Source organism: Harpegnathos saltator, unplaced genomic scaffold (assembly GCF_003227715.2).
Source record: "Harpegnathos saltator strain DR-91 unplaced genomic scaffold, Hsal_v8.6 scaffold25, whole genome shotgun sequence".
NCBI lineage: Eukaryota > Metazoa > Arthropoda > Insecta > Hymenoptera > Formicidae > Harpegnathos > Harpegnathos saltator.
Window position 1 is genome coordinate 142182 of NW_020230039.1, and position 14898 is coordinate 157079.

A 14898-nucleotide genomic window follows, 5' to 3' on the forward strand; every position below is an offset into this window, starting at 1 on the left:
ATAAGGACTCGCATCGTACTTATTATAATATAAAACTTACCTGGGTTTCACGCCCTGTGGAAGCCCGCCGCTCGTTAGAGGTTACTCGATAATTCCCTCCTGAACCTGGGATTTTTTGGCTACCTTAGTGGGAAGGAATTTATCCTCCTCATCGAGCATCCTCTTGTTGTTTCTTGAATCCGAAGGATAAGACTTGCTTTCCAGGCTCAAAAGCAACGAATTTTTCGAAACCTTGTTTGATGCGGGATCCTCTCTTCCGTTAACTTCCTCCAACCAGGGCTGATTGGAATTGTTGGAGTATGCCATCATAGTCGAATTTCAGTAGGTCTGGATTAACAAAGACACTTCTCCCGCATTGAGGCGAGAAGTTAGCCTCGCTCGCTCGCTCTTCTTCTTGCTGAATAGCCTTCTCGCGGTTCAAACTATTGACCAAACGTCCACTACCAACCACCAGAACAGGATATATGCCAAATCACAAAGGTTCAGATCAGAATATACCTTATTAACAAATTTGCGAAGCACCTGGACACATCCGTCGCCGTTACGCCTTGCCGTAGCCTCTTCCACTTTCAGCCATGTTGAAATAGCATAACTATTGACCTCTGTTAGTCAACAGCGAGAATTAATTCAAATACCAAACATAAAAATTTGCCAAATCAGATAACCGAAATTCGCCGAAAGAGATTTATCAAAAAATCATTTCGGTATAGAGAGAGATTTCCGAACCGAACAAATTCGGTAAGATATTAATTGCGAGAATTCACTATCTTCTATTATAAACAGCTAAAAAATTGACTAAGGTAGCAGTAATTAATCACTGCTTACGAGCACATAGCTTATAAGATCACGACAAAAGTAGCAGCTTAATTTCTTTTAGTAATCCATTTATTCCATAGCTTGGACGACGAGTTTGCCGTCGCCTCAGTGCGTTTGCCGAGAATGGGCTAAAACTCCTGCATATCATAGTCCGTACGGTGCATTTGCCATCACCTCAGTGCGTTCGCTGGGAACGGGCTGACTCTTGCGTATCATAGTCCGGACGATGCGTTCGCTAAGAACGGGTTTAATTTTCATGTACTAGTTCCCTCCGTACTAATAGTCATTTGTGATTCCAGCGGTAAGATATATTAGAGATAAGGAATCAAGTACTTTCAATTAATAATTTTGTTATTCTACTTTCTAGCCATTGTGTTCTTCAGGGACAAATCGTCATCTTGCTTTGTTGTACAAATAAATAAAGCTTATCCTGCTTAAGTTCATTATCACCCCCTCTCCCACCTCCGCATTTAGTACTGCATGCAGGCTCCTATTTCTTGTATAGAGTATGCATTAGCGCTAGTATGAAACGAATGTTTATATCAATACAGTAAAAACATCAGTTTCTTTCAGCAATGCTAAATGCTCTTACTCATATGTCTGATATATTATACTGCTTCTTGTCTCTTCTGTCTTCTTATTTAGAAATCGAGAAACTATTTATCTTATTGTCTTACTATCTAACGTAACTAAACGTAGTAAATTTCGGTTTTTTATACTACTATTAAATGCTATTGCTCTTGGATAAATAGCCGCAGTATCAACGAGGAAGAGGCTGACTGAACTTACCGCTTACACACTTGTCGATGCAAACGAAACCGTCAATACTTACACCGCGTATCACGCGGTATAAGTATTGACTCACTCACACATAAACAAAGCCAAATCTTGCATTATTGTCAATATTTATCACACGAATAATTTTCTTGAATATATATGCGTCCTTATCACGCTCCGCTGTAAATATATATTTTGTGAACTTCTAATAAGCTATAGCTTTTTATATCACGCATCACTACACATTTCCCTTATTTCTGCATCTTGTAAATTATTCATGTTCATCATTATGTATTATAATATAGCGATTAATAATAAGTTGATAATAAACTTGCAGCCTAGACTCCTCAAAATCAATCAATAATTTTACGACTAGCAAATCACTGTAATTCCATCTCCTTTTGCACAACTACCGACGAGATTGGTAGGAAGTACCGCTGGATAAACCGATAAACCGTTAGCGTTATTGTTACAAAAGCATTTTGCATATAAGTGCTGTGTAAAAATGTGTTAATTTTTGTATAGTGGTAACTTGTGTCTCTGTCATTCTTTCACTTCCAAACGATAATGTTATCTATAGGAAAATTTTATATTCGCAACCCATTTGATCCGTATTAATTACATAATCAGTATTGAATATACGAGGATAGTCCCAGAAGTACCCGACCTAACAAAGAAAACCATAACAAAGAAAACACAAAAAAACAAAAAATTTGGGAAAAAGTATCTTTATTTCTTTACATAGTCTCCTTTTAGCTCAAAACACTTTCTCAAGTCCAATCCCCAGCAATGTTCAATAGCTTCGATACTCTGTTCATAGTGGGAATCGTCGAGCTCCTCAAAATAGCCATCAACCGCAGACTCCACCTCTTCATTATTGGCAAATCTTTTACCACCGAGCCATTTTTTCAAGTTTGGAAACAGAAAATAATCCGAGAGGGCTAAATCTGGCGAATAGGGTGCGTGAGGAAGCAATTCGAACTTTAACTCATTGATTTGACCATCGCGATAACGGATGTGTGAACTGGTGCCTTGTCTTGATGAAACAAAACTTTCTTTTTCGCCAAATGCGGCCGTTTTTTCTTGATTTCATCACTCAAACGCTGCAATAAGTTCGCATAATACTCGCCGTTGATTGTTTTTCCTCTCTGAAGATAATCAATGAAAACTATCACACGCGAACCCCAAAAAACAGACGCCATAACCATGCCTGCATATACGTCAGATCGGGTACTTCTGGAACTATCCTCGTAGATGGCGGTTGTTGTTTGGAAAGAATGACTATGGTAGAAAGTACCAACCTTATGAAGCTTAAAGTTGGAGTTTGATGACGCTATGTTGTTTAGTATTTGTTTGGCAGCCATCAATAGTAAACGTTCTCAGTGAATTTGTAAACATGGAAAAAATTGGTCATCATTATGTGATACAATACTTTCATTTGAAAGGCCTCAGTCCAACCAATATAAAAGCGGAGCTAGATTCTACTCTGGGGGAGTCTGCTCCTTCGTTTGCAACAGTAAAATATTGGGTGGCAGAGTTTAAACGAGGCCGTACGAGCTGCTAAGACGAACATCGCAGTGGTCGACCAAATGAGGTGACCACGCCAGAAATGGTGAAGAAAATCTACAAAATGGTAGTAGATGACCGTCGACTGAAAGTGCGCGAATTAGCAGACATGGTAGGCAATTCAAAAAGTGTTGTACATCGCATATTGACTGAAAATTTGGACATGAAAAAGCTGTGCGCAAGATGGGTGCCACGATTACTCACAATGGAACAAAAACAGCGTCGTGAGGATGTTTCAATCGAATGTTTGGCGAAGTTTCACAGCAATAAAGTCGAGCTTTTGCGTCGATTCATAACCATGGATGAAACATGGGTCCATCACTTCACACCTGAGACGAAGGAACAATCAAAACAATGAACTGAAAGGGGGGAATCGGCTCCAAAGTAGGCGAAGACAGTTCCATCTGCAGGCATGGTCATGGCGTCAGTTTTTTGGGGTTCGCGTGGGATAATTTTCATTGATTATCTTCAGAGAAAAAAACAATCAACGGCGAGTATTATGCGAACTTATTGCAGCGTTTGAGTGATGAAATCAAGAAAAAACGGCCGCATTTGGCGTAAAAGAAAGTTTGTTTCATCAAGACAATGCACCAGTTCACACATCCGTTACCGCGATGGCCAAAATCAATGAGTTAAAGTTCGAGTTGCTTCCTCACTCACACTATTCGTCAAATTTAGCCCCTCGGATTATTTTCTATTTCCAAACTTGAAAAAATGGCTCGGTGGTAAAAGATTTGCCAATAATGAAGAGATGGAGTCTGCGGTTGATAGCTATTTTGAGGAGCTCGACGATTCCCATTATAAACAGGGTATCGAAGCTATTGAACATCGCTGGGGATTGGGCTTGAGAAAGTGTATTGTGCTAAAAGGAGACTATGTAGAGGAATAAAGATATTTTTTCCCAAATTTTTTGTGTTTTCTTTGTTATGTCAGGTACTCCTGGGACTACCCTCGTAGATGCCACTTTAAAAATCCATGATTAAAATAAATGCGCTATTTGAATCTTTCCTCCATGTGTAGTTGTGTCTTTAGCACTCACAAATCAAATAATTTTACATTAGCAAGTAATTTTTTGTTTAATCTCGTTACCCACGAGTGGCTTGATTTAAATGAAATAGTCTCCGATCCGATTTGATTTCATTGTCCATAATTATAATATTCATATAGTTACTGATTGTTTGAAGTTATGCGCTTTCAAAAATCGCTCATAAGTCCATTGCGAAATAATTTTATATTTAACGTAAATATTTTCATTGTTGGAATACCTCGTTCATATACGAACAACAAGATCTGTAAAGGAAATACGTAACTGTGCTGAAACATCAAAGAAGCTATCTTGAATGACAACTGCACAATGAATTTTATTTATGTCGTAAATGCACGAATCATTTAAAAAGTCACTTAAGAAAAAGAAAATATATGTCGCACACGACGATCTCGCCATAGCACGTCCGCAAACAGCAGCAATTCTACTTTTTTTAATACTTCCCGAAACATACTTAAGGAAGAGCCAGTTATATAAAAGATGATGTTGCCTTACAAACCCGTGTAAAGCGATTCAACAATAAATGTAATAAATGATAATAATAATAATTATTTGGATGGAAACATTTTATGGAAAATTGTTTCCATAAAAACTTCACGTAAAATCTAATTCTGCAATGAAAATGTGGGTTCTCATTTGAGATTTGAACGTTACCACCCACTCTACCCCGAGGGGATGGGGGGGAATAACTGTTATTATGTTTTTTAAAAATATTTTTAAAAATATTGAACAGGAATTTTTTTATTTTTCAATCCAATGATCATTTCTGGAGAATTGCAGAAAATCTAATTTTTTGCGATTACAGCGCCGTCTATCACGAATCAAAAAAAAAGTTTCGGACGAAACTTACATATTTTGTAGCGTAGAATCTGAATCTGCAATAAAAAAAGGGGGTTCCCATTTAAGATTTCAAAGTTGCCTCCCACCCCCACCCCCCGGGAGTGGGGTGGGAAGTCGAGTTTGATATCATTGGATGTCTCCCTTCGAGACGAACAAATTTCATTACCCACTTTTTTTTATCCGACATGTAGTTTTCCAGATATTACAGTTTGTCAGGTTAAATGGGACACCCCGTATAATAATAGTATGGTTCTTCGATTCAATTTTTGGCAAAACTACATGATTAATAATTTCGTGTTATAGGCACCGCGTTGTGCAAGCAGGTAGGTACTGTACGTACGGCCGAAACTGTCTGTCCCTGCCTCGCCGAGATGGCGGGCAGGACGGTACGCGGGCTCACGTACCGTCTGGTGCAGGTAATGACCAACCATGAATGTTTGGCCGGTTCCTGTACCGGATCTTGAGGGAGCCCACCGCCCGATGCCACCACTGTCCGGCGCTGGAGGACACGGTGCACCATACGCTGGTCTCGTGCAATGCATGGGACCAGTAGCGCCGTATTTTCGCCTGGGCAGTGGGGTGCGCCAAGGAGGACTTCTCGCTCCCACGCATGCTGGAGGCCAAGTGCGGAAGCGAGCAGGTGTGATCGGCGGCGGTCTCTTTTGCGGAGGATGTAATGTCCCGCAAGGAGACCGCCGGATAAGAGCCCTGGTATCCGTCGCAGGAGGCGACGGGAGGGGCGACGCTCCCCTAATCGCGAGCCAGAGGTGACGCCGGTCGAGGAGCCACCTCCTACTTCTCAGGGGCCACCTCAACTGTCTCGGACTCGTCACCGTCTACGGAGGAGTGGGGGGGCTACAGGCCTAAGGCCTGCCTCCCTCGCGCGACGGTAAGGGAAGGAAAGAGGAGTGGGTGTCCCGGTTGGGGACGGGCCCCACTCGCCGCCCCGTCGACATCGAGGGGGGAGGACGGGTGTCCCCTTTCTCCTGTTGGTAGACCAAGATGGCTAACTCGTCCGGGCAAATTTGCCCGGTCGGGGCGCTGCGCCTCTTTTTTTTTAATCACGGTGGGGAAATCTTCATGGATACCCTCGACTCTTGGGGGGATTGAGGGTTATGCCGGATATGCTCTTACCAGCTGAAACCCCACCGGGGTGTCTTCCAGGTGGGCCGAAGTGTGGGGAGTCAGGGGAACTGCGCCTGCACTACCTCCCCGACGGGGTGCCGCGCCCCTACCTAAGGGAAGGGCGCGACACTTGGATGAGGGATTCCATCCTTAAGACCAGGGTGTCGGGGAGGGAATGTCGGCGTAGTTCCCCCGACTCTCCCACTCCGGTCCGCTTGGTAGGCACTCCGGGGGGTTTTAGCTGGTAAGAGTCCGGCATAACCCCGTCTTCCCCCAAGGAGGGGGGGTATCCATAAGGATCTCCCCTCCGTTAACAAAAAAGTACTGTACGTAACGTTGCGTTATTTCTCTTCACTTGCGCTATGCTTTATTACTATTTACGCATATTCTCTACTACATACTACAAGATTAAACGAATTAATTCTAATGATATGATATGCAATATCATTGCATTATATTGTACGAAATAAAGACGTAAGCAAAGATAAATGTGAATATATAACAACAGTAGCAAATGTGCGCGATGTCGCAATTTGTATAAATGTTTTTAATGTATTGTTACGGCACTGGAATATTGATTAGACAGAAGACGAATAGCGAGCGGCGGCATGATCAGCTATTGCTGGGTTGTTCTTGTTAACAGCGAGAGAAAGAGAGTCAGGAGAGGACTTTCAAGTTATAAAGACGTAGCGAATTCAATTAAACCGATTTTTATAAATTGTCTCATTATTTTCCCGAGCGTGCACGAAGCGTAACATTTTGGGAGCTCGTCCGGGATTGAATCGCAAGTCGTTCACGATTGAAACGAGAATTGTCGTGACGCAAGCCGCGAGTGGAAAGTGAAGTGTAAAGACAAAGTGAGGAAACGAAATGACGAGTGAAGCGAGGAGCTACGCAGTCCTCAACCGTCGGAAGCGCGCTTGTTTGAATGAGCCGGAGACGGCGGGAGTAGATGCAACAAGTTCTAGAGTATCGAAGGTGTCGGCCCTGCAGGATGCACTTCAAGAGATTCGAGCAATGAGGGAGGAACGTTTGTTGGAGGAGCGACAGGAGCGAGTCAGCGGCCGAGTTGAGCTGAAGGAACCTATTACAGGCCAGTCCTTTTCGATAAAATTTAAACCCGATGTTTTTTATTGGTCGGCACCGTTTCACGATTTTACAAATCAATTCGAATTGTTAGCGCGCGCTAATGGTTGAGCGGAAGAAATTAAAGCAATAGTTTTAGCAATGATTTTAAGAGGGAAAGCTCGTTCTGTTTTGAATGGTTGGAATGAAAATTTAGATTTAAATGATTTGAAATCTAGATTGGCTTCTTTCTTCGATAGGGATTAATTTTTTTTAGATTGAGGTTTTCTATCTGAGCCTTATTATCGATTGAGGATTTTTGTAATTGGAAACTTTTATTGAATTAATGTTTTAATTTTAAGAGATGTTCTTTGCAGATACTTTGCTTGTATTTATTTTATTTGTTGATAGTTTCTCCAATTTTGATTCTCTGGACTCTGGAGATTGAAGGATTATCTTCTGAAAAGGACTGAACATCTTTGTCCGAGAAGACTGCCTCCCTCACAGTTTTGACCGTGGTTTTTCCATGAGGCAATGGGCGAATGCCGAGGCAGAGATTTAAGATATTCTTTTAATGAACGATGGGTCGACGGTAGTTACTCCCCTCTTGTCTGAAGATCGAGGAAGGAATACGGGAAACAGGGAAGGAAAGATAGATGGAGACGAAGAGGACGCAGAGACGAATAATTAGAAAAGAATTGGAAGAAAATTTAGCAGATATTGCAATATCGCAAGGAGGTGAGATTGGGATCTGGAAGAACGGTGCTCGTTATTACCTGCAGCAGCAGCTCAGAGAAGAGCAGGAAGCCATTTTGATATCCTGGAATCTACGTCCTGGATGACTTTGAAAGAGTTCTCCCAAATTGTCGGGACGACAATTTTGAACGGGGTAGTGTTACGATACTGGAATATTGATTAGACAGAAGATGAATAGCGAGCAGTGGCATGGTCAGCTGTTGCCGAGTTGTTGTTGTTAACAACGAGAGAAAGAGAGTCGGGAGAGGACCTCCGAGTTGTAAAGACGTAGCGAATTCAATAAAACCGATTTTTATAAATTGCCTCCTTATTATTTTCCCGTACGTGCGCGAAGCGTAACAGTATATTAAATATATTTACTGTAAAGTAAATCGATACAAGATTAAGGCGGGTTAAAATAAAATCGTAATGCATGAAATAAAGAAACACAGATTCTATTATTTCTGCAAGAGAGAGCAAGTGCAGGTACATAAAATAAATATATTAACTCTCATTTATATTAGTTATCGCAAAGTATATTACAGGTGTGGTATACATATACAGTCTGTCCCAGATATGATGAGACTGGTTCTATCAAAGTTCTTAGCGCAGCGATATATATGAGTGAATGATGGTAGATGAATGTTCTACCCTTCATCTACTTAACCTCAAAATTTGAGCAAATTCGGTTGATATTTCACTGTGGTTTGACATTTTATGTAAAGTCACTTTGTGTACGTCGGTCGAAAAACCAACTTTTAAATTGGGTAAAAGTGGTGCAGAAACGTACGAAACGCTAAAAAATGTGTACGGGGATGAATGCATGTCCCGTGCACAGGTTTTCCGTTGGTTTGGCCGATTCCGTGACGGTCGTGAAGACCTTGCAGACGATGACCGAGCATCACCAAAAACCACCGCCAAAAACCACTCGCAATGAAGAAATCATCGAGAAAGTCAAAGAAATTCTTCGAAGCGACCGCTGTGTGTCTGCTGTTGTAGAACTCCCAGATATTACAACAATTGTGGGCCAGAATTCGACGAGTTCGACCGGAATATCGAGAGCCAGGCAGTTGGTTTTTGTTGCACGATAATGCACCATCACACAAAGCCATCATGGTACGTGAATTCTTGACCAAAAAAGGCATCATTGTTATCGATCATCCAACGTATTCACCTGATTTGGCTCCGTGCGACTTCTGGCTATTTCCCAAACTGAAATTGGCGATGAAAGGAAATCGTTTCGATACCATCCCGATCATCCAAAAGACTTCGACCGCCATACTAAAGGCCATTACAGCCGATGGATATAAAAAATGTTTCGACAAATTTGTTGAACGTTTCCAGCGCTGTATTGACTCAGAAGGAGACTATTTTGAATAAACAAGAATAAAAATCAAAATAACAAACGCTTTGAATTTTTTTAGACCAGTTTCATTGGATCTGGGACAGACTGTGTATGTATTACGTCCCACGGATTTTTTATATCTTGAAACTATCACATCAACTTCTCATTGTTCCCATATTAGAGAGCTGAATCATATGATAAGATTTAGGGAAAATTCGGTTCTAGAACGTTGACTCACACTAATCCTCAACACGCAGTAATTCCTTCATACTCCTGTATCAATTGTCTCATCCATTATCTTAAACATTAGGCTTCCTCGTTAAAACAACCATGATATTCCACCTGAGTCACATAGAATTTCCCAAAAGATATACCCCTCCTCGTTTCTCCTAGCAACAAAATCATATAAAAGGGCAATCCTCAACACGGACAACATACTTCTATTACTACTCCTACATCTTCTGCAGTACTTGAGTTCTTTCCCGTCAATCAGGATAGTCAGTCTGTCAGTTGTTCGCATATTTTATATTCTCCGATTTACTTATGTAGTGTTCTGATCGACTCAGTATTGAAAACGTCTACTGAGCTACCGGGAAACATCACAGCTTCCAAAACTGCAGCAGCCACTAAGTTCCTGCCACATTTATTCTTATTTGCACGTCATCCGATAGTTCCATTTCTAACAATTGTCTAGTGTATAAATCGACTTTTGCAAAACAACATCACAAGGAGGTTTCCTCAACTGCTATTTTCCTCCCTACCTTCAACCTTTAATCCCACACTCATATATACCCATGCACACTTATGTTTCCTTTGTGATTTCGAATTCATATTTTTATATTTGCTTGTTTCTAACAAATAAAATCTCATATTTGTAGACTCACAGTAAAAAGAACAATTGGACTCATTCTTACTACATATTTTTGGTATCAACAAAAAGTAGAAAAAGAAGCGGTACTAGAACTAATATAAGAAGATCACTACATTAATTATAAAGTATGTTATTTTTTATATAATCATGGTTTAAGACACATACTTTAATTTAATTTTTTTTCAGAATGATGCAATTTAATCCCTTGAATGTTATCATGAGTCTTTATGCAATTTTCATTGCTCTTAATCTCTCACAAAGTCCGATAATTCCGAAGGAAATGGAAATGAAGGAGAAGATTGAATTTATGTTGAGGGAAATACAAAATGAAAATGAATTTGAAATAGAACAGGAGGAAACTTTAGATTTTTACAATATATATGAAGTTCTAGAAGCAAAAAATGTTGATTTATTAGAAGAAAATGAAATGCAACAATATCTTCCGGAAGAAGTTATTTGCAGTTCCGTTGAAGCAAGTATATCAGATGATTATAAAAGACAAGCAGTAGAATATTGGAAGAGCGATAAAACAGGAGCAAGATCACTTAAAGGAGTCAAAAGAAGATACAGAAAGGTAACATCTATACGACAATTACGATGATGGGAGGACCAAATGAATCAAGGCGGTAATAGAGGAGTAAAATTAAAAAGAATATATGAAGACACACTAAACCGTTTCAACGAAGCGCTTGAAAAAGGAATAATTATTCATGACATTGACATCGCTCGATGGGCTTCTCGAGCGCAAGAAAAGCAAAATGTGACAGGATTCAAAGCTTTAATTACGTGGGTAAGAAAATTCAAAATGGCACATAATATTGTGTCTTGGAAAATAACTAAATTTATCTCGAAAAAATCTTTGTTATCAAAATCCGAGTTGGAAAATAAATGCAATGTATTCATTGAAAACGTAAAATATTACATTAGTAGATATGGAGTAGAAAATATTTATAATTCTGATCAGAGTGGATTTCAGTTAGAATTTCATTCCGGTCGTACGTTATCACGTAAAGGTACAAAGAAGATAGAATGTATAATATAGTCCACATCAGTAACTGCGCATAGTTATACTATACAGTCAATAATTTCAGCAGATGATAGATTATTGTCTCCGCTTTTCATTGTTATAAAGGAAGTAACAGGATCAGTAATATAGCGGTAGGTATGGCCAGTCAAAACGTTCCCTCTCCATTCGAACTCTGGCGCCAGTAGACCACGCCAATTCGTTGTTAGAGGTTGAGTGGAAGGGGAATAATTTGACTGCCATACCTATTCCTAAGGCCTGATTGATTGATTTTTGACATATGCAAATTACGGGCGTGGCTAGTGAATGGCTGAAATTGGCAGAAATTTCAATCACTGGAGTAAAAATTAGCATATAATCTGAATATCAACTTTTTATTAGGCGTTATTCATATTAGGCGTTAGTGATTCCAGCTCTTGGTCAGCTGGTTAATTTGCATATTACTTTTGGAAAAATCTCCTAGACACTCTGCGAGGCTCAAAAACCCACCCCGGAACCTCAGGCTTTTGAGTCAAACCGTCTTACAACTGCGCTACTGCTGCTACTCTTTGATAGAAACTGGTTTCACGACGTACACGTATAACGATGGAGAGAGGTGTGTGTGTGTGGTTTAGTGCCGCACGCGAAGTTCTCTGGAAAAATCCTGTAGGCCCTGCCCAGATTCGAACCTGGATCCGCTGGCTCTCGAGTCAAGCGTCTTATGCACTACGCTACTGCTATACCCTCATGGAAACTAGTTATATTGTATACATACGAAGAGTATCGACGTCACACGCGAAAAATTTGGTAAATTCTAGACTCTACGGGATTCTAACCTCACCTTAAGACCCCTGCTCTTGACTCGCGTGAACGTGTGCGAGCATGTTCGAGCAGGTAGGCATAATTTCGAAGACAAAAACTACTCAGCGATTATTGGAAGACGATACCTCTGGTCTGTGTCTACCCGAATATTTTTACCTGTGCGGGTCCCTTCGCTTTTGAACTCGAAAAGTTTACAACGGGACCTCAAACTAAAAATCACAAGGAAGAAAGAACAGATGAAGAGAAAAGAATGCACAATATTTTTCATAGAATTAATTCACATTTCATTCTTATACATTTTTCTTAATATAGGATTGAGCTTGATACACAGGGATATGATGATCTAGCGATTTACGCTTACATTGACAAAAGATTTTCTTATACATTCGTACAATTAACTGATCGTTTCGTTCACAATCATTGGTAAACAAACCGCTAAACTGCACGAGGTTATAACCTCGACACATAAAGTAAAGAAAAACACAGCAATAATGACGATAAGTCACCGATAAGAATCCATGTAGTTGAAAGGTATTCCATTGTAAGTGACGGAATTTCTTTTAAGACGCAGGAGAAATCGTAAGTCCCAGGGCGGTATCCCGTAGCTGTCGAAGTATGTGGCCTCTCCATTCCGATCGACGTAGAATATGATCCAATGTCCCGGACGGTCATGATTGTCCGTATTAGCGAATACTGCCGTCGATCTCGTCCACACCCTCGGTAGTCTGTCGGCTAGATAGACGCCGGTATATTTAACATTGAGATGTTGCATGTTGCAACACAGGTACTATGAAAAAAGGAGGGCGTACTAGGTGGCGACGGAACGCTGTGCGCGTTCGGGACCTGCATCTTATTTTCTTTCCGAAGAGAGAAAAATATCGAGAGCGCGGTAGTCGCTAGACCGGGAATCGAACCCAGGTCTTTCGCTTGCCGGACAACTGCTCTAAACCACTAAGCTACCTGACGCTCAACGCTCACGACATTCTCCTCTGCCTAGATAACATTAAGAGACAATGCATGCTGAATTTCGAATTCATTTTATATAATTTCGTTTATCTTTAGTAACGTGATTGTTACTCTAGTAACGTGATTGTTATAGTCCTCAACGGTTCGACTTCGGAATGTTCCAATTCAGTACCTGTCTCATTTTCTTCTTCTTCAACCGGTGACTGTCCACTCCCCGATTTGTAAGAATAACTATTTTCTCTGTCTTTCTCGTCAATTTTGGAAGACAAGCACCGGCTCACATAGACGATGTCGCGTTTCCTGATGTTGATTTGACTTTGTTCGATGAACCAGTGTTTCAATTTGTATGCATTGCGTAATGCACAGTGATAATGTCTGTGTTTTCTAAATGTGTGGAATGAGCAGCCTTCTACTCGTCCGCTAGGTGAAAGCTCACTGGACGTCGGCAAAATATTCTCCAGATTATACACGTTTCGCGCTAACAAATTTTGCAAGTAGCTTGTTCTTTCCTTGCCCTTTGTTATGAAGTCACGAATATGACTCGTAATTTCACGCAAGCGCGGATAAAAATATTTCGGATTAGTCTCCTTGTCGTTCCACTCGATTCCATGATAATTCAGCGAAAGCCAGTTATTTATCTGTCTTGATTTTTCGTTCAATTCCGCAAATGAATACTCCGCAACTAAGATCCAGTGTCCAACGAATGCCTCATTAATACCGACAATATCCACCTCCTTGAGTACATAGGCATCGTTGCTATCGTCGAAACACTGCACTTCGATGATCACATCCATGTTCCCGCTGTATTCGCAATTCTTCGCCGAAGCTATACTCTTCGCGTCTCGAAGTCGACTGAGCTCTTTTCCCAAAATTTTACTCTGAAGGGGAATGATATTGAAAATCTTTACACTGGAAGGGGAAAGAAGTCGAAAAGAAAAGTGGGAGATGTGTTTCTTTAACCGCTATAATCTACAATGACTCGACGAGAAGAATCTATTTCCAGCACACTTTCAAATTTAGCGTCAACTAAGCAATTGATCGTTGTGAGGGACCTTTCGAATCGTACTTCCATTTGCAAACTACCGTGTTTTACAAGGTTATATTGGTCTGTGCAATTAGCTGACAGATCGGGAGTGAGATCAAAAGCGAAAAGAGTATAACCAGCAGGATAATCTTCGTTGGATATAGAATTAGTTTCTTTCAAAGAGTGAATGCCCATTCCTGAGAAAAGGGTGTGATACGCCTCGGCGTTGACCAAAGCATCTCGTTACCAAAGAATTCGGGTTGTAACGGTCTGCTAGGGATTTGAGTACCATCGACATACAACGCAAAGAAATTTATTCCATAATGCTGGAAATTGAGTGGATTTAAATGCCGAGCACCGTTAAATATTTTGTTATCAACAAAGCCGACAATTATGCGCTTTGGTATTTATCCAAGAATGACGTTGTCCAGTGACTCTTTTACGACATCACTATGAATCATAAAGGATTTAACCTCGACTCTCGTGAGTGGGTATTTAGCTGTAGTCCTGGTCAATATTTTCGTATGAGCGAGTAATATGCCAGGGTTTATTCTAGCTCTTCTGACGAATAATGTAGCATCTAAAATGCGTATCCATGACATAGCATTTCCCTCCATAAGATAGAAGGAATCTTTCGAACGAACAAGCCTCATGCACACTTCAACACCGTTGATCAAGAATTTATCTTGATTGAAAACGTCGCAGTGAAGATGACCTATGAGATTCAATGTTCGCCCTCCTTGTACAAAAGCGGCTCACTTGTCGAGCCCGTGATTGCTTGGTGTCGCTCCAGGTAGAATGTCCATGTTCCCTGCAGTATTGTTGTATCACAGGCACGAAGTCAGGCACAGGGAGGTTTTTACTGGTGAAACATAATTTAATAACGCTTCTATGTAAG